Consider the following 19,043-nt stretch of genomic DNA (forward strand, 5'->3'; position numbering starts at 1 on the left):
ACTACCTTGTCTCTCAGTCTCCTAGTTTGAGCAAAGCAAATTATGCACCTGCCCCTCATTACTCTCTTCTCCTTCAATCCTCACTTCTCTATTTATGGTTTTATTTCACCATTAACACACACACACACACAAATGGGATTTATTTGGGACTACCTGGAGTATACGGTCAGATTTCTTTGAGCTATAAAAGGCTGAGAATAAATACCAATTAAAAGAAAGTTCTAATTGTTAGTGATGGGGAAATGTAATATAATTTGCTTCTAGTCCTTCTTGTTGATTGAATACAGTCACTGGCACAAATATTTCAAATATTCTCAAGGAAATCATACCCTAATGGCACAGGAAAACACTGACAATCAAGAATTTCTTCTTTCCTGACTACACTATAGTTTCAACAATTCAGTGTAAAGTAAATATTTCATGAAATGAAAATCTAATTTTTTTTTTCTCCGTGGTTAGAACAGTGGTCTAAAGAGGTGAAATTGACCATATTTGGCTGTGCTGTGAGTCAGATGTTGTGCTGAGTGCTTCTATTCTATCCCTCAACTCAGGCATCTCAACCCTGCCATGTTTGTTTTCAGCCCCAAATAGTGATGCTCAGACCGGTTATTTCTTTAAAGTTGTATTTGCTTGTATGTTCTAAGCAGATCGAAACTGATTTCCTTTCTTTCTTCCTCCCCTTCTTTCTTCCCTCCTTCCTTCTCTCCTCTCCCTCCCTCCCTTTCTTGTTACCGTTCTTTTCTTTTCCTGCTTGTTACTAGGCAGAGTCAGCAAACAAAAGAACCAAAGCCCTACATTTAGGATTCAGCATTCATTCACAGAGCAGATGCATTATCTTCATTTTACACATAAAACACACACACACAAGCATGTACCTTACACCTGAATTGCCCAGGACACAAATAAAATGTACTCTGATGATAAAAAGAAAATCTGTATTGTTTAAATAATCATATCAATAGGTTATATTTGTACATTTATGCAACATTAAAAATGAAAAATAAATTAAATTTCTATTATTTCTATTATTAAATAAATAAATTTCTACTAGTCATATTAGAACTTGATGAAGATTTGCTCAAAAATCAAATAAATGTGGTATTTTAAATTGGAAGATAAGCTTTTCTTTCTAAATAGACTACAAATGTCATGCATTATTTCACAGAGTCTTCTCTTTGCTTTAAAATTAAATAAAGGAGAGGTATTGATATTACATCTTGCCAGTTTCACAAGGAAGATTGAGTAGGTCAAATCTCTAAAGTATTTGGGGTTCCTGGTGGCTCAGATGGTAAAGAGTCTGCCTGCAATGCAGGAAACCCAGGTTTGACCCCTGGGTCGAGAAGATCCTCTGGGAAAGGGAATGGCTACCTAGTCCAGTATTCTTGCCTGGAGAACTCGGTCGACAGAGGAGCCTGGTGGGCTACAGTCCATGGGGTCACAAAAAGTCAGACACAACTGAGCGACTAAAACACACTGTAGCATTTTACATATATCATCTTGTTTAACCCTCATAACAATCCTATAAAATGGGTAGTGTTATTTACAATTTACAGATGAGACCATTGAGCCTCAGAGAGGGTAAGGAACTTATCCAAGATCACACAGCAAGTGAGTGGAAGAGCCAGAATCAGGACCTATGCCAAACCTGAGGATTCTGGTATCTAGAGAATTCCAGCCACCAACTAAAAAGTCTAGAAATGGGGATCATATTCTGCATGCCACTTTGAAAAATGTTTATTAGTTTTCCTGTGACAAAGTTATGCATATATTTTCATGCACACACACATCAAGAGAAAAGAGAAAAAAAGATTACCCATAATTCCACAATCCAAACACAATAAACATTTGGTATATTTCCTTATATGCTTTTATCTATAATTTAGCGGATTGTTTTAAGAATAACTTTTACATGTTGCCTAATTACAAAGTAATTAGGAATAGTGAATATTCATTATGGAAAATTTTTAAAATAGTAACATGTATATAAGAGAACTTTTGAAGTCCTCGTAATCTCAGAATATAAAGATGACTGTTAACCCTTTGGTGTCTTATCGTAGTCAAGGCTGAGAGCAGAAATTTTGAGACTGAAGCTGAAACTCTGTGTACCACACTATTGGTAGTTCACAGTCCACAGGATCTTTTTTAAAGTTGTTGGTTTGATTTTTACTTGACTTGCTGATGTTTTGCCAAAGAATTGCAAATAGGACTTTTAGGCAGGTGACTGGAATGCTCTTGTTGCTCTAAAAAGGACCAGCTACTTGGGATTCTCCTATATGACAAAAATTACACCCATCCCCCTGCCCCAAGTACCTTAAAGCAGCAGTACCCAACCTTTTTGGTTCCAGGGACTGGTTTTGTGGAAGACAGTTTTTCAGCAGACGGTGTGTGTGGGGGGGAGGGGGGGTGACTCACGTGCATTACATTTACTGTGCACTTCATTTCTATCATGATGATGTCAGCTCCACTGCAGATCGTTAGGCATTAGATCCTAGAGGCTGGGCAACCCTGCCTTGAAAAAAAGAAAAATGATATTGTTCGAATCTCCCCTTGTAACTCCACAGAATGGCTTATTATTATTATTATTATTTGGTCAAATGTAACTTGTTTTAAGTAGTTTTCACTGGCAGGAAAGAAAACCATCAACTCTTAGTTTACTAGCTGGATCATGCACTTCTAACCATAAGGAAAAACTTCTGGTGAGGAGAAGGCAGTTGAGACTGAATTGCCAGATTAAGTAAATAAGGGCTGCAGAAAATCGGATTAAATTATAATCACACTAAAAAAATTTTCTCTCCAAGCAAAAAACAAGAAAGCCGTTGCTTGAGAACATGTCATGTGACCTGACCTGCCAAGGGAACTTAAAAAGACTTAAAAACTTAAGAACTTAAAGAGGGTTCTGAGTGAAACAGCAAGAGGTGCCCCCACATTCCAGCTGCTACAATGTTATCACCAGGTTTCCACTTCTCCCTGAGTTTAGTGAGGCCCAGAGGCAAGGAAACCAAATAATCAACTCAATGTCTTTAAACATATGTTCTAGAGGTTTTTATAACCCTTCCCATGTTCCATAGAGTATCAAAGCATGAAAAAGAATTACTTTTTTTTGTTTTCCCAAAAACTCTATTTACTTACCTTTTGCAGAGTCACACTTTCTTTTTCCCTTGTGATTTCATTCAGATAGAATTGAGACCCCTTGCATGGTTCCAAACTTCAATTATTCCTTTTATTTCTCAGCTAAGAAAGAAAATTCCAAAAATGCTATGTCTACTTTGTAACTCTGAACGTAGTGACTCCAATATGTACATCATGGGGAGGATGTGCAGAAAGTGGAATTCTCATGCAGATTAGTACAACTTTGGGAAACTGGCAGTATTAACTAAAGCTGAACATTCACAGGCTCCATGACCCAGGCATTCTAGGAGTATATAGCATACAACCCATGGATATAATAGAGTGTTAGTCACTCACTCGTGTCCAACTCTTTGTGACTCCGTGGACTGTAGCCTGCTAGGCTCCATGGAATTCTCCAGGCAAAGGTACTGGAGTGGGTAGCCATTCCCTTTTCCAGTTGGGATCTTCCCAACTCAGGGACTGAACCTGGGTCTCCTGCATTGCAGGCAGATTCTTTACTGTCTGAGCCACTAAGGAAGCCCCATAGACATGTATATATACATGCGCTAAAAGATGTGTACAGCATGTTTATCATCCCATGTTGGAAACAGCCCAAGTGTCCATCAGCTATAGAATGCATAATTAAATTGTACATCAATCACAATGTATCACATTTCACAATGCCACAGTGAAGTTTAACAAACGGCAACAAACAAGCTGTAGCATGAACAAATCTTATAATTGTCAGGTTGGGTGAAAGAAGCCAGGTCTAAAAGAATACGTACTATGTGACTTCATTTATGAGAAGCTCAAAAATGGGTAAAAGAAATTCGTACCATGACAAGTCAGGATAGTAGTTATTACATTTGGGGAGGTGGGAGGTTTATATATGTGTGTGTGTGTCTGACTCTGCAACCCTATGGACTGTGGCCCGCCAGGCGCCTCTGTCCATGGGATTCTCTAGACAAGAATACTAGAGTCAGTTTCCATGCCCTCCTCCAGGGGATCTTCCCAACCCAGGGATGAATCCAGTTCTCTTATGTCTCCTGCATTGGCAGGCAGGTTCTTTACCACTAGCACCACCTGGAAAGCCTATACGTGTGTGTGTGTGTGTGTGTGTGTGTGTGTGTGAGTGAGTGTGTGAGTGTGAGTGTGTGTGTGTGTGTGTGTGTGTGTGTGTGGTGCCTCCCCAGGGAATGGAGGGGTGTGTGTGTGTGTGTGTGTGTGTGAGTGTGTGTGTGTGTGTGTGTGTGTGTGTGTGTGTGTGTGTGGTGCCTCCCCAGGGAATGGAGGGGTGTGTGTGTGTGTGTGTGTGTGTGTGTGTGTGTGTGTGTGTGTGAGTGTGTGTGTGGTGCCTCCCCAGGGAATGGAGGGGGGTGTGTGTGTGTGTGTGTGAGTGTGTGTGTGTGTGTGTGTGTGTGTGTGTGTGTGTGTGTGTGTGTGGTGCCTCCCCAGGGAATGGAGGGGTGTGTGTGTGTGTGTGTGTGTAAATTATTCAACCACAAAAAAGAATGAAATCTTGCTATTTGTGTCAACATGGCTGGACAACTTCAAAGGCATATGCTAAGTGATGTAAGTCAGAGAAAGACAAATACCATATGATCTCTTTCCTATGCGGAACCTGAAAAACAAAAAATACTAAGTGCATGGTTACAGACCGACAGTACAGGGGGTGGAGGAAGAAATGGTAAACTGGTTTTGTTGTTGTTTTTTCAGTTTAGAAAGCTTGAATGTAAATAGGGTTTTTAAAAGCAGAACATATTATTGTCATATTCATAAAGTCCTTTGTAGCCAGAAATAGGTTTGGTGTCCCAGGTGATGGAGAATTCAGCAGCCCTGTGAATGCAAACCATGTGGCAGATGTCTTAGTTCTTTGTTTCTCTCTCTGCCTCTGTTTTCCATTGTCTCTATCTTTCTCTGTCACTCTCTCTCTATCCCTCTCTCTCTCTCTGAACTGTCCAACGTGCCAACAAGTTAAGCTCAAGGACACTGTGACCTCAAACAAGTCGCCGATTATTTTCTGAGTCCTTTTTTCTTGTCTGATGATGGAGGGAGTTGGACAAGATGGAAGCTTTTGGACCCTCACTGCTCTGATTCTAGGCCTCTCTTCTTCTGTGAGGCTTCTCTGACCTTTTGATTTCGCAGTAGTCTCTCCCTCTCTCTCTCTCTCTGTGTGCATGTGTCTCAGAAATTCTCGTCCTACTGAACACTGTGGCCTATCAGCATTGCTTTTTGGAGGTAGCATGTCTATGAAATTAAAACATCATGAAACAACTGGCATAAAATATTTTAAAAGGCAAAAAAGAATCATTTGAATAACCTCTACTTGAGGTAATTAAAGATAAGGTTTTTGATGATAAAGATCCTGAGAGTTAATAAAGAAAATGACATAGGAGGACTGGATACTAAAAATTTGTCTGCTTGGCTTCTGAATTGTTCAGCTGTACTTAATCATACTTTTTAATTTGGGGAGCAGAAAATGTTTATTTCAAAAGATGTGTTGCTAGACTGAAGATGGATAGGCTTTTATATCCTTTGGAGAACACCCACTTTCTTTTATAATTTTTTCAAATATTTCTTTGCTCATGAAGAACCAGTTTCATCTGTGGTTTATTATTTGGATACTAGTTATCTCATGGACTGGACCCTCCATGCTTTTTCATCAGGTACATACTACTCAGACAGTCAATGAGTTTCCTCAACAGCCAGGTCCAGGATCAGTGCAGGAATGGGACCTTCCAAGGAGCAGCCACCTTGAGGCACCAGGCAGGCTGAGAGTAGAGAGGGCTGTGGTTTGAGAAAGCGCACAGGGCGGAGGAAGGTCCCTGCGGTCCAGGTTCAGATGGACTGCAGGCTCCCTGCTGGCCCTACCTTCAGCCTTCACCCCTCATGCAAACCTCTAACAGGATGCCTCCTGTGATGGTGAGTCAGCGAGGTCCTGGGGAGCATTCCTGGTGTTGCTGAGGGAGCCAGAGAAATTTTCAAGTCATGCATTTTAAAAAGTGTAAATGTCAACATATTTGGTTTCTGACTCTCGGCCTTCAAGAAGCATCACCTTTGAATACTGGAGTGGGTAGCCATTTCCTTCTCCAGGGGATCTTCCTGGCCCGGAGACCAGGTCTCTGCATTGGTGTCTGAGCCACCAGGTAAGCCCCTTCTTTACCTTCAGTAGCAGCTAAATCCTGATATCAAAGTCTTCCCAGGACATTGAAAATTCCTGCTCACATAGGACTCAGTACATTTTACATCACTCCTCTATTTCATTTGCTAACCTTATAGGGATGAGTTCATTTCAATAAAGCATGTTGAAAGTTCCCTAGTAGGCACTCAATACATTCCCAAACCTTTCTAATAGCATCTGCTATATTATGAAGAGAGACAGGGAGGTGTGTGCAAAGCTTAAGAATTTCAGAGAAATAAAACTCCAGATGCACGTCTAGGCTTCTCCGTGGGCAAGCCAGTGGATAAGGAGGAGTCCTACCACCTCTCTGGGGCTCAGTCTCCCCAGCTGTAAAATGCAGTGATGGTCTAGGTAATGTGCCTTTCAATTAAAAAATATGGAAACTACAAAATAACCTAATTCTGACAAATAGCTATACTTTTTCATTGTTGGTGGTCAGTGTTAAGTCCCTGTCCTTCACCATCTCCAGGAGCTTGCTCAAATTCATATCCATTGAGGTGATGATGCCATCCAACCATCTCGTCCTCTGCTGCCCCTTCTCCTCCTGCCCTCAATCTTTCCCAGCATCAGGGTCTTTTCCAACGAATTTCAGCTCTTCACATCAGGTGGCCAAAGTATTGGAACTTCAGCATCAGTCCTTCCAGTGAATATTCAGGATTTATTTCCTTTAGAGTTGACTGGTTTGATCTCCTTGCATTCCAAGGGACTCTCAAGAGTCTTCAACACCACAGTTCAAAAGCATCTGTTCTTCAGTGCTCAACCTTCTTTATGGTCCAACTCTCACATCCATACGTGACTACTGGAAAAACCATAGCTTTGACTATATGGACCTTCGTGGGCAAAGTGATGTATCTAGTTTTTTAATACACTGTTTAGAGTCATCATAGCTTTTCTTCCAAGGAGCAAGTATCTTTTTAATTTCATGGCTGCAGTCACAATCTATAGTGATTTTGGAGCCCAAGAAAATAAAGTCTGTCACTGTTTTTTACTTTTTTTTTTTTTTTCCTCTGGATGATTAACTGTGATTTGTATTCAGCTGAGATTGACAGACTCAAAGTTCCCTTTTCAACATACTAGGATTTCTTGGATCAGATGAAGCCCTCAGAAAAAAGATGTTTTTGTCTCCAGTGACAGGTATCTGGTATATTTAAGTCTTCCATTTCATTATTCACCTTCATGTTTTCACTTAAACACATGTGGTTTTCAAACACAGGAAAGAAAACATGGTAACCTGTGGTTATAATTTCCACTAGAAAATAGAAAAAGTGTAGCTCAGAGTGTTTGCGAGGAGTTCCTTTAACAGTGAAAACTTGTGTTAGAAGAGTTTTTTCTTGAGAAGAGCAGTTAGTCATTGCACATTTAGAAGCTATTGGAAAATGAGGCCTTATGACATCTGTTGTCATGAAAACAGAGTTGTAGACACAGAATGGCAGAGGTGTCAGTGTCCTGGGCATTTTCCATCCTCCAGTATGTTTTCAAGCTGCCACTTTTTAAATTCAGATTCTGGAAAATTGGGAGAAAATGTCTTTCTAGGTGGCCCTTCCCATTTCCCAAGTTGCTCTGAGTGTTTCTTATCAGAGTCCATCTTGAAGCAAATTGGTCTGCTCACAATAGCTCTTCCTCGATCTAGCTTTTTATCTTCATGGTTGTTTTCAACAAGGGTTCCACCTTCCACTGTGATCATCTGAGTTTAATCTGAAATGAATGAACCCTTCAGTAAACGTGTGAAGAACATCAGCTAAGTTTATAATGTGAGCCCATGTCTGAATTTCAGTGTATCAGAAGGAAATGCAAGCAGTAAACAACCAAAAAACAAAACAAAGAAAAAAAAAAACACAAACAAACAAACCAAAAAAAACCCTCTGAATTTTCTGAAATGGAACCGTCAAAAACTATCAGAGATGCAAGCAAGCCTTGTGCAGATTCTGTTTTCATAGGACACTTTCGCAAGACGCTGTCATTGTGACCTTGGAAATCTGCTTTTCAGATGTTTGGGTGACCTAGCAGCGAGGGGAAACCACTCTTGACTAAGTCCCGTGCATTCTTTCAAGAAGCCACCTGCTAAAACTGCCATGGGGTCACAAAGAGTCGGACACGACTGAGCGACTGAACTGAACTGAACTGGAAGCTGCCAGAGAAAGATGCATAAATGGAGGAAGAAGTACATGATAATTGAAATGTTTTTCTTCTGGTTGCCTTACCCATCACAAGCAAAGAAGAATATGATACGTGCGGCTCTGTAGTGTGTTAAGAGGAACAGACAGAAGTGATTTTCACATGCGCATTCAGCCTTAGAGGGAACAGAGACACAGGAGAACAAGAAAGGCAGAGTGGGCCACTCCACCTCTGCAAGGCTCTTATCTGCCACAGAGTGAGATGGTATCAGCAAGTATGTGTTTAGACAGGAGCCAGACGTGTGTGATGAGACCTGCATCTCTGTCAATGCAGGGCCGCCAGGGGCCCCTGCAGCCTGTCCTCTCTGCATGATGACTGGAAGGACCCCCTTACCGCCCACATCGCATATGCTACTCCTTCACCCCAGCCTTCCAGGGGTGCCTTTCTCTGACATCTGCCCCAGCCCTGCTCTCCAGCCCCTCTCTGAGTCATCTTCACCACTCAGCCTGGCCACACTGGCCTCAGCGCCTTCCCTCCCATACCAGACAACCCTCAGCTCTGGATGTCTACACAAGACTTCCTTCGAGTTTTGGTCTCATCATCACTTTCTCAATGAGCATTTTCCTGATGGCCCTGTTTAAAATCATAGCCCTAAGAGCACCCTCCCCATCTGTCCATCCATCCATCCATCAACCCACACTATTGCTGTGTGTCTGTCTGACCTTTACCTCTCCCTAGTCCCCTTGTCAGTTTCATCTTTCTGGAACATAAACCCCAAGCCAGCAAGGATTATTTTTTCTGTTTTGCATTCTGTTGTATCTCCAACAATGTGGCACATGGAAGTCATTCAAACAAGATTTGTTATATAGATGAATTAATTAAAGGTAGCTAATCATAATACATTGCGCCCGTATGAAATATATTCACATATATTTATGTGAAAGAATGGAATGGCTGTAGATTTAATGAGTCCTTTCCTACCATAAGAAGCAGTTCATCCATTTACAAATAAAAACAAAGAGCAAATGCTTTATTTTTTATGCACGTATTTCCTATCCCCACCACTTTATTGAGGTGAAGCGGACAATTTAAAATTGTGTATATATAAGGTATATATATTAACCATGAGATAGTTGGATGACATCACTGACTCAATGGACATGAGTTTGAGCAAGTTCCAGGAGATGGTGATGGACAGGGAAGCCTGGTGGGCTGCAGTCCATGGGGTCGCGAAGAGTTGGACATGACTGAGTGACTGAGCTGAGCTGAAGGTATACTATATGATGGCTTGATATATGTATACAATACCATATTGGTTTTTTGTTTTTCTGGCTGTGTTGGGTCTTCGATGAGACACAAGGACTTCTCTAGTTGTGGTGCTTGAGCTTAATTACCCTGTAGCATATGGGATCTTAGTTCCCAGACCAGGGATGGAATCTGTGTTCCCTGTATTGGAAGGCAGATTCTTAACCACTGGACCACCAGGGAAGTCCCTACAATATCATGTTGTTAATGGTCATCACATTGTTGTACACTAGATCTGAAAACACTAGATTGAATTAGTCCTTTCTCATTGTAAGAAGTATTTAATATGTTTACAGATAAAAACAAAGAGCATATATTTTAAATGGAGTGTTTTCCCTCTTAAAATTGGACTCCAATCACCTCCATAAAAACCAGTAATAAGTCAATGTTGGGATGCGAGGGGAAGAAGGATGGTAAAAGATGGTGGAATGATAGGTGGATTGAAGGTCCTACATTGGCAAGGTTTGCAAGGTTGGTTGCAGCAAGAATACTAGAAGGAGTGATCTAGAAAGTCAGACGTTGATGGTCAAGGACTGGCAGGCTTGAAGTTATTTGTAATGATAAAGTCAAGGGGAGGGCCATGGGATGAGTTAGTTTAAAGGATGAGAAAATAGGAGGAGAAGGTCAAGAAACTGAGAGCACAGTAGAAAGATCACTTACCCGGATGCAGAATAAAGACAGAAATATTGTTAGAGAAATGACAGTGAGAGAGGACCTAAAAAACCCAAGGGGTTTGGGAGAGTGTCCCAGGGACAATGATGGATAAAGGCAAGGAGGAGGGGAAATTGGGTCAGGGTAGTATCTGCTGGCATAAAATTCAAACAGAGGGAGTTTTGGGGAGGCAGAAGAGAGGGTTGTTTGGAAGACAACGTGAGGAATAAGTAGAGTGTTTTACCAGCCTCAAGACCCCATGGCATGAAGGGTATCAAAGAGGAAAACACGACTGCTTGAGAAGACTTCCAGTAAGGCGGGTCCTCAGAAGACATCCGAGGATGTGACAAACGCATGCACAGAATTGGTCAAGGAGTGAAGGGAACGTTCTCATGATTGACTAGAGTTCCAGTGGACCTAGTTAGTGAAGCCTTGGAGTGGGAGAGGTTTAAAAATAATCTTGGATGGTATTGATGAACTTATTTGCAAAGTAGAAACAGACACAGCTGTAGCAAACAAACATATGGGTACCCAAAGGGAAAGAGTGGGTGGCAGGGACTGGGAGATAGGAATTGACATATATACACTACTGATAGTATGTGTGAAATAGACAACTAATGAGCTGACAGACTGTACAGCAGAGGGACTCTGCCCAGTGCTCTGGGTGACCTAAACGGGAGATGAATCCAAGGAAGAGAAGATATGTGTATTCTGTGTGGCTGATTCACTGCCGTATAGCAGAAATTAACACTGTAAGGTCACCAGCCTCCCATTGAAAATAGTAATAATCTTGGAAAGAGAAATACATGCCAATGTATAACTCACGCCCACACGTGGGGCTTATGCACTTAATGTAGGCAATGAAAGAATGACCCTACGAAGGTGAGTCTTGTAGATTTTGCTTCCTCAACTGGATGAATGATGGTACCCCTCGACTGTGCTGGGAATGAAATTCAGACCTCTATTTTGGTCACATTACATTGGAGAAGCCTTATATATACACTTGTAATGGTCAAGTGAGCAGTTGGATAGATTTATTCTTTAACATCAAGGCAAGGTTTAAGAATATAAACTTACTCTGGGAAATATTATTTCCAAGACTGTTGGGATTAGTGTCATCAGCAGGTTATCTCATCCTCTTACCAGTAGGAAAGGTTCTTGGGAAATGCAGTCCAGGTCAGCTATTAGTGAGTGGAGGTGAGAGTAAATTTAGTACAGGGATAGATAAGTAACCACAAGTTAAGAAGTCCCCAAACCTCAGAAAGCTGCCAGTATTTTTCATAAGTTTGATGCCAAATCAATGAGTTTTTACTCGTTTAGTAAATTGACATGAGTCTATTTGTAGCCTCAATTCCACTTAGTATGAATATTCAAGTATAGAATTTTGCCCCAGACCTCACAGGGAAGGGGCACAGTATAATATATGGCATATGTACCATAGTAGGTTTCCTAAAATTAAAAAGAAAATTTGGATTCTGAAGTATCTGTCTAAAAAATTTTGGGAAAGAATTCATAAAACTATACTACAGGGATGTCCCTAGTGGTCTAGTGGTTAAGATTTTGCCTTCCAGTGCAGAGGGTGCAGGTTTAATTACTGGTCAGGGAACCGAGGTCCCACATGCCTCATGGTCAAAAAACCAAAACATAAAATGGAAGCAATACTGTAACAAATAAAAGACTTTAAAAATGGTCCACTTACGAAGCAAAACAGCAACAGCAAACTGTACCACAAGCGTGGTCAATGCTATACCCCTTCTTTATAAGCACATGCCTCTCTAGAGAACTAAAAAGCTTCTGTTGTTACTGTATGCACTCTCTCCCTAAGACAAAATATTGACTACCCGTTGGCTCTGTCTTTACCCCTTAAAATCCTCCATGATTTTTTCTAGAATCAACACAACTCACCACTTATCTGTTCTAGCCAGGGTGACCATATTTCTGGAACTCCAAATTACCATATCATTTGGCATAGGGTTCTCAATTACAAAATTAATTAGAGCTAATTTAAGTACAAAAGACATTTATTGAAGGATTTTTTTTTTCCTTTTTAGCTCATTTATTTTCTAGGAAGGCTGTGTAATCAAGCATGGAGACCATGTAGCAAGGAAGAATGTACACATTATCCTTTAGGACTGGAGACCCTGGTACACAAACCCACAGCTTACCCTGTACCCAGGAATCTGCTGAGGGAATCTTAAGGTGGCCTGATAAATATTACTGCCTTCTCTCATCTGAGTTCTGAACAAATAAGACAAATAAGTGGTGAGAAATGGAATACTGCCATCCGTATCAGTAAACAAAGAATGTCACACTCATTGGCAATTGCAGCCACCACCAAAGGTGATCCCTGAGGAAACTCAGGAAGGAAACAAAGAATAAGTGTCATCTAGCGGCCCTCAAGATTGCCAGGAGAAATATCAATAACCCCAGATACACAGATGACACCACCTTTATGGCAGAAAGCAAAGAGGCACAACAGAGCCTCTTGACGAAGGTGAAAAGAGAAGAGTGAAAAAGCTGACTTAAAACTCAACATTCAAAAAACTAAGATTATGACATCCGGTCCAGTCACTTCATGGCAAATAGATGGGGGAAACCAAGGAAACAGTGTCAGACTTTATTTTCTTGGGCTCCAAAATCACTGCAGATGGTGACTGCAGCCATGAAATTAAAAGACACTTGCTCCTTGGAAGAAAAGCTATGACAAATATAGACAGTGGATTAAAAAGCAGAGACATTACTTTGCCCACAAAAGTCCATCTAATCAAAGCTATGGTTTTCCCAGTAGTCATGTATGGTTGTGAGACTTGGACCATAAAAAAGGCTGAGGGTCAAAGAATTGATGCTTTTGAACTGTGGTGTTGGAGAAGACTCTTGAGAGTCCCTTGGACTGCAAGGAGATCTAACCAGTCAATCCTAAAGGAAATCAGTCCTGAATATTCATTGGAGGGGCTGGTGCTGAGGCTGTAGCTCCAATACTTTGGCCACCTGATGCAAAGAGCTGACTCATTAGAAAAGACCCTGATGCTGGGAAAGATTGAAGGCGGGAGGAGAAGAGGACGACAGAGGATGAGGTGGTAGGGTGGCATCACTGACTCAATGGACATGAGTTTGAGCAAGCTCTGGGAGACGGTGAAGGACAGGGAAGCCTGGTATGCTGCAGTCCACGGGGTTGCAAAGAGTCAGACATGACTGAGTGACTAAACAACAAAGCAGGCATCAGACTGCAGCCATGCCCTAAGGTGAGCCCTGAGGAAACTCAGAAGATGAAAACCCAGGATACCAGCCCCAAATAGCTGAGGAGTATATCAAAGGAATGATTGCAGTGAGTCCAGACTTTTGCATCTTCCCATACATAAAAAAAGTACTAAATTCCTTCACTTGGGATATCTGGTTTTCTTTAACTCACAAAATACTTTTGATGTTCACACTACCTGCCCTTTGTTGCAAACTTCTGTATCACCTCACTCCTCCCCTCTGAACCCCTACCTCCTCAGAGCAGTTCTCCCAAGGGTTACTTGAGATGCTTGAAGGTTACTCTCCTGCTTGAAGTCCTAAAAATTCCCACCGAATAAAACGAAACTCTCAACTTTTAGGTTGTGACTATTTTTAAAGGCATAACAGTGAAGGGGCAGAGAACCTAGAAGGATGAATATTAACTGCACTTGGAAGGAAACACAAGGAGTGGAAATTACGTAGCCTCCCGCCAAGCATATGCTACCACTCTCACCAGAACAGATTATGCAAGGTGATTTCTCTGTTCTCTTTCTTGCAGATCTAAGTGCCCTGCAAGAGTGTCTGATGTGTAGCTTTGATAGGGACCAAGTAGATGATTAAATAGTTAATCCCACTAGGGGATCGTAAGTAGAAAAATATGGGAGACCCCTGTAAGTTAATGACTACTCGAGAAAGCAGGTTTGCTTAACCACAAAACCAGGCAGGCTTGCTTAGCAACAAAATCATGCAACAGAAACAAGAGACAGGCCCCCCAAAACAATAAAACAATAGTGGCATGAGACCCACATCCTGCCCAGTGAGATCAGTTAATGATTTCTCAGGCATGCTCTCTGCACACGTTACAAAACAATAATTTGTGGACCTAGCTTTACCACGTGGGAACAAGAAAACTCACCTACTCATCCTGGAGGAGGAGCTGATGTTGGAAGCATGATGTCTACTCAAGAAAAAGCTCTTTTCCCCCTCCCCACTTTTCCTTTGATTATAAAACCGTAGCCCACTAAGTTCTCAGGCACAGCATTTCTCGCCTTCCCCTTGCAAACTTCACAAGTGTCCTGTTCTAATACATCACTTCACCTCTCACTGAATTATTTTCTGCATTGAAACACAAAGAACTGTGGTACCAGAGCTTTTCAGAGCCCCCCAGATGATACCCAGATGGTTTCAGATTCTTATCCTCTAGATGCTGTAGAGTTTGGGAAAGCTCATTATTGGTTTCTAAGTATCTAGCCCTTTACTGGAAAAGCCCATATGAACACTGTAGGCATCTCAAAACTAACACCTACCTAGACGTTAGTACCCTCCTAGTCTCACCTCCAAGTCTGACTCTCCTCCAGTACATCTGTCTAGATTAAGTAGGTTCACCACCCATCCAGGCCTCCAAGTTGGAAATTCCAGAATGCTTTTCAGTTCCCCTCTTTCTTTTCCCTGCTTTGCTTCTTCTATTCCAGGGATCGAGTTCTGTGGGTTCTGCCTCTGGTCATCTTTCATACATATGCCTACTTTTCCCTTCCTCTGTGCAGTTCTGGCTCAGTCTCTTCATCCTTAGACCAGACAATAGCAAAAACTTCCCTGCTTTTTGGAAAAGCAGAGACATATCTTTGCCAACAAGGTTCATATATTCAAATCTATGGGTTTTCCAGTAGTCATGTATGGATATGAGAGTTGGACCATAAAGAAGACTGAGTGCTGAAGAATTGATGATTTTGAGCTGTGCTGTTGGGAAAGAAGCTCTTGAGAGTCCCTTGGACAACAAAGATATCTAACCAGTCAGTCCTAAAGGAAATCAACCTTGAATATTCATTGGAAGGACTGATGCTGAAGCTCCAAACTCTGGCCACCTGATGCGAAGAGCTGACTCATTGGAAATGACCCTGATGCTGGGAAAGATTGAGGGCAGGAGGAGAAGGGGGCAACAGAGGATGGGATAGTTGGATGGCATCACCGAATCAATGGACATGAGTTTAGCAAACTCGGAGAGATAGTGAAGGACAGGAAAGCCTGGCATGTTGCAGTCCATGGGGTCCCAAAGAGTCAAACATGACTGAGTGAACAACAACCCAACTTTTTGACACTTGACTCATTGGTCTAAAAATACATGTGATCATATTTCAGATAAAGCCTCTGGGAATTCCTTCAGCAGTTAGCAGCCTTCATAATCCAACTCTCACTTCCCTTCCAACCATACCATGTGTTATTTTTCTCTATAATGAACTTTAACTTAATCACCAATACTTACAGAGTACATACTGTGGGGATAACCATAGTCCCTGACCTTTGGGACTTAAATTATAGGGGGAGGAGGTAGAAAGAAGTAGGTTGCTAGTGTGGACTTTAAAAATAATCACAACCTAAAAGTTGAGCATTATGTTTTATTTGGTGGAAACTTCAAGTTCAGGAGACAGTCTCTCAAGTAACTCTGAAAGAACTCCTCCAAGGAGGCGAGACTGTTAATTAAAACCAGGTACCCCAAGTTAAGGAATTTAGCGCTTTTCTAAGGACAGGAAGATGCAAGAGTCTGGGCTTCCAGAAATCATTCCTTTGCTATGCACCTCAGCTCTCTGGGGCTGTGTTTTCATATTCTGAGATTCCTTGGGGCTCACCTTAGGGAGTGCCTAGAGTCTGATGGCTGCTAGGTGGCAGGCATTCTATCCTTCCTGAGTCCCCTCAGGGCTCACCAGCTCACCATCTGTGGGGGCTGCAAGTGCTGATGACCGTGATGAGTTTGTTTACTGATACGGCAGGAAATATTCCATTTCTCACTACGGATATCAAAGTACCACACATAGGGCACCTTAAACTACGGAAATGTATCTGTCACGGTTGTGGCGGCAAAGTCCAAGCTCCTGGTGTCAGCAGGGCTGGTTTCTCTCTCCGTGGTTTGTAGGTGGCCGCTTTATCCCTGTGCCTTCACATGGTCTGTGCAGAACTATGCTAACCTCTCCTCATAAGAACTCCAGTCTTACGGGATTAGAGCCCACCTTGCTGACTTCATTTGACTTAATCATCTCTGTCTCCAAGTGCAGTTACCTTCTGAGACTTTGGAGAGCTAGGACTTCACCATATGGCTTATGGGGAGGGGAGACACAATGAAGTCCATAAACAAGATAAAGTGCTGTTCTATAACGTGCTCCCTGGTGGCTCAGATGGTGAAGAATCTGCCTGCAGTGCAGGAGGCCTGGGTTCGATCCCTGGGTCAGGAAGAGCCCATGGAGAAGGAAATGGCAAGCCATCCCAGTACTCTTGCCTGGGAAATCCCATGGACAGAGGAGCCTGGTGGGCTGCAGTCCATGGGGTTGCAAGGAGTCGGACATGACTGAGTGACTCACACTCTAATTATCTCATTCTAATGTGCCTCTGGCAGGCAGAGTGAGTAGAAATCCTTCCAAGGGAAGATGATGCTGTGAACAAGGTCTGAGAGAAGAAGTGGGCTTCCTCCAAGGGGAGAAATAAATGCAAGTCATTCTAGGAAGGGGCAATAGCATGAACAGAGAAGCTGGGAAAGCTGACAATGTGCTTGGGAAATGTGGAGACATCCTCTTTGAATGGAGTAGCGGATGGGTGTTAGGAAGCAGGGGACATTCAGACCCGGGTGGTAATAGCAGCAGTCACAATACTTGGCCTGACATTTGGGAAAGAAACTGCAAACTCAGTGGGACATCCTGAGAGATTGATTGCATCAGCACCCAAAGTCCTTTCTGCATAAAGGAGCTCTCTGTAGAGTCATTTGCTTTGCTCACTTGGTTGTTAAATTACCTCTTGGCTCCTGCTGATGGGTTTGCAGAGAAATTCACAGATGTTGCTGATATTTTTCAACCTAGCCATGTTGGTTTTGAACAGTGACTGCTTTTGCTTTTTGTGAAGAAAATACCTGCTTGCACAGCATCCTTGGAAGGAGACACTGTAAGGTCAAAATCTTTTTGTTGGATGCCTCAAGCCACTGATTGAAATCACATTTTGCTATGTACCTTTGCCCTCCTTTCTAACTGATGGAGACATGTCAACTATCAGTAAATATGGTAGAATTTCTTCCATTTCCAGACTAAAACAGCTCTTGAACCTAAGGCTATCATTTTTCTAATGTGTTTTCTTGTTTTTTTTTTTTAATCTAAAAAAAAAGTCACACCTAATAATGTCACTCGGAAGTATTTTTCCAATTGCACAAAGCTTTTTACTCAATAGAAATATAACCATAATACTGTCAAAATAAACAGGCATATTAATCAGTATGGGTTTTTTTTGCTAATTTTTGGAATCTTTATCAATTGTATTATCTCTCCCTAAGGGACTTTCCAGGTGGGTCAGTGGTAAAGAATCCACCGGCCAATACAGGAGACACAGGTTGGATCCCTGTGCTGCATAGATCCCCTGGAGGAGAAAACAGCAGCTCACTCCAGTATTCTTACCTGGGAAATTCCACGAACAGAGAAGCCTGGGGGGCTATGGTTTTTGGGATTGCAAAAGAGTTGGACAGAACTTTGGGACTAACCAACACCAATGAAACCTAAATATTGGAACGCTTTTCTCAAAGATTAGTTGTAGAAAATGTTAGGCTGAGTTAGTGGTGTAGTAAAATCATAATGATCATTTACTAAAAGCTTAATTAAATGAATCTTGAAGAATGGAAAGAGATAAAGGTTGTTGTTTGTTTAAAAATGCTTGAAAGAATTTTTAAATCACTGAAAAACTAGAAAGCAGACATTCCAAGTGATTTGCGAGGAATCATAAGAAACAAATAGCTTTCTGTTTATCTTCTTTTCAAATAAGAGGGGAGCAATGGAACCAAATCCATGGAGACTGACTTGGCCACCCCTAAATGTACAATAAGTTAGAATTCATGTATCCTACAGAAATTTAAATTTTTAATAGAGCTGTTGAAATTCTAGCCAAGGTTCCTTTTATAGACAGAGCATACCACTGTTGCTGAATTATAGCTAGAAGATTACCTAAGGCCCTATCACACAGTAGGAAACTTTCAATATTTTTGGATAATATGGAAAGTGAAACTTTAAAAATTTTAAGCTTTCTTTAATTGGTCACTTACTACAGTCATTTTATAATCATAATTCTTACAATAGACTATGAGTTGGATATTATTTCTCCCTTTTTATCATTACATAAAGAGAAATTAAGGGACAGAAAACGTGTACAATTTGCCAAAATCCCAAGGACAGCAAATGACTTTGGATCCAGCTTTGAAATCAAGCTTGTGTTCTGAAAACCTTCCAGGGTACAAAGAATACTTGTTGAGTGAATGAATTTTTTAGTAGAATTTAGCTGTTGTTTAGTCACTCAGTCGTGTGGGTCTTTGCGACCCCATGGACTGCAGCACACCAGGTTTCCCCGTCCTTCACCATCTCCTGGAGCTTGCTCAGAAACATGTCCATTGAGTTGGTGATGCCATCCAACTATCTTGTCCTCTGTCATCCTTTTCTCCTCCTGCCTT

This window comes from Dama dama, chromosome 23, assembly GCF_033118175.1.
Source record: "Dama dama isolate Ldn47 chromosome 23, ASM3311817v1, whole genome shotgun sequence".
Lineage (NCBI taxonomy): Eukaryota > Metazoa > Chordata > Mammalia > Artiodactyla > Cervidae > Dama > Dama dama.